Source organism: Propithecus coquereli, unplaced genomic scaffold (assembly GCF_000956105.1).
Source record: "Propithecus coquereli isolate 6110/MARCELLA unplaced genomic scaffold, Pcoq_1.0 Scaffold118, whole genome shotgun sequence".
Taxonomy (NCBI): Eukaryota; Metazoa; Chordata; class Mammalia; order Primates; family Indriidae; genus Propithecus; species Propithecus coquereli.
In genome coordinates, this window is record NW_012135858.1 from 2843199 (window position 1) to 2845846 (window position 2648).

General features: G+C 38.2%; 1 pseudogene; it reads right to left on the bottom strand.

Moving 5' to 3' along the window:
• Positions 1 to 360: 360 nt before the first annotated feature.
• Positions 361 to 2648, bottom strand: part of LOC105822203 — a 138774-nt pseudogene continuing 136486 nt past the window's right edge.

The window sequence follows — 2648 nt, forward strand, 5'->3', positions numbered from 1 at the left end:
TATTTCACTGCTCATTAACACATCCGTTGAAGAGTGAACTGAGGCAGGGATGGGAATTTTATCTGGTGGCTTTATTTCCTTGTTCTAGAATGACTTAACTGAAACAATTCCAGAGTGTCACTAGCAGAGATCACAAAGAAGTGAAAAGTGGTACTTTCAATGCTATCTTCTGGAATAATAGATAGGTATTCAAAGCATGAGAGTTCAAACAGAGGCTATTCAAATAGGTAGATTATCAATGGCTAAAGTATTCAATGGAGGCCTATAGGTAAAGATATTCAGTGATTAAGTGGCCTACATACACCTTATGCCTCTTCTTTCAAATATCAAATACAAGAGAAAGCCTATTTTAACAGTCTCTTAGATATTTTCAATGGTTTCTCAGTTATCTGTAGGAAGCTCTGACTTAGTCGTACAGAGTTTGGTATCTGTGTCCATCATTAAATCCAGATCATGTTTTATATCAAAATTTATGTTAAGCCAAGGCAAATTACTTGATCTTTGGTCTGTCAAAGTGTTCCTCAAGTATGCTTTGAGATACTTTCGTGCATTTTTGTCGTGCTCATTCTCAACCTTCATCACAGGAAGCATACACAGGACCTTCAGCAATGCATACACATTAGGAAAAAACTTGATGTCAGGCAGGTGGAGGGCTTCATACATGGTGGATGGAAGCTCAATATCTTTCCCTCTGTGTTTCCACTTGATTCTCCAACAATGAATTTCAGCTGAGAGCGCATCAGGATTGGGCAAATCATTTCTGTACATGTCAGCATGGTGTTCCTCTGACATATTGAATTTGAGTTGACCCATGACTGAAGGTACCAGAGATAAGCATTTAAGAGCTTTGAGGTGCTGTTCTGAGAATATGTCTTTAAGTTCCTGAATAATATGCTACACTGTTGGAACGCTTAGGGTTTCTTTATTGTAACTCTAAGAGGTTAGTTGAGGTTCCAAGTTACCTTACTGAGCTCTGTGGAATTTCCCAGGGACTTCATCTCAATATAAAGTTTGGTTGCCAAATTTGTGGCTTCTTCAGACCCAAACTCATGATAAACTTTAATATTTTCCATCACTTCACTGAGTAAATACAGTACTGCAGTCAAGCTACTGGCTGCAGAGAAGACATCAGAGGTTTGCCCCTGGAGATTTTTCCCAAATACCCTTGTAAAAGAGAGGACATTTTTAAGAACAACAGTAGTAACAGTCAAATCAAAATATGTTACTGCACTACAGAGGACAGATGCTCAGCCAGCTATACAGTTATTCCATCTAATAGTTGTGTCACTATTCATACCATCTAAACATAAAACAAGTGCTTGCAGGAGATTCACTAAAATTTCAAAAGCATCATGCCTTCCTGTCCACTGAGAATGGAAAATTTCCTTCAGTTCTTTCCCCCTTTCTTCACTGTTCGGAAAAAGAAATTACATTGTCAAGTTCTAAAAGTAGCTGCGGTGATTGATGGAAAAAAGAACAAACTTCTTCAATTGTTCTCAATGCAACAGATACTCCCATAACAGGCACTGATTTTGCCAACCACGTATTTAAGGCACAGGAAAAGCAAAATGTGTAGATAGCTTGGGGATATTTCTCTAAAAGTCTAAAAGCAACAACTTTCATTTTGGAAGCAAATCCACTGGCCACAATGTAAGCCTCGCCACGACAATACTCCATATTTAGCCCCCACTTCTCAGTTATTGCAGTGTGAAATTTCACAGCCAAAATTTCTGCATTGGCTTCAGAAGACAGAAAGCCCACAAATTCCTCTCTCAGGCTGTGAGATTCATCGACGAAACTCACCGGCATGTATATGTACTCTCCCCCTGCTATGTCCACTGCATCGTCAGGTCAGTGATAACAGAGAAGAAGTGTGAGTCTCTCACTTCCCTGAGAGTTTCTGCCCGAATACAGCTCTCACAGATCTCTAGCATCTGTCTCTGCTATATTTGTTAACAAAACAATGTGTTAACTGCTGTTGTCTCAAAGTGCTTTCTCAGAACCTCTTCACCAGAACTTATCCAGCACTCTAGCAGTACTTGAAAGTTATCAAGAGTATAGAGAACTTCTGAGATTTCATCAGCCTCATGTCCATCCAGAGGTATGTTTTGCTTTCCTGTAAGAATCAAGATTTCAAACAGAGATTTTAGGTGTTCTTTGTTTTCCTTCTCTTCAAGGGTTAGAGGTAAAATGTCCTCATTCTGTTCTTCACCCTGCTCTTTTGCACTGGGGTTCTAAGAATGGCTGTTGTTGGTTTCTTTATGTTTTTGTTCTTGTTCAGAAGTTTCATCAATTATATTCTGTTTCAGTGTCCTGATTTCATCTTCAATCAATTCTTTCATTTGTTTCTATGTCTACTGTGTGGATTGTTCCAATGACCAGTAAGTATTGTTGGTATTGCATTATCTTGAAGAATTGTCCTATAAAGACTCTCTCAATGATTTTACAAGTATCTGCTTCAATTAATTTCAAGAAATAAAATAACCTAATCATTCTTTAGTTTTCTGATGCCTCTGTAAAATGTATGGTTGTACAGATCATAGAGGTCTCAAAGTGTTTGTCTCATAATCTATAATGTTTATTTAGTCGATCAGTTGTTTTATCTTCTAAGTCTGCTCTCCTACAATTTTCCACTTCTGACATCTGGC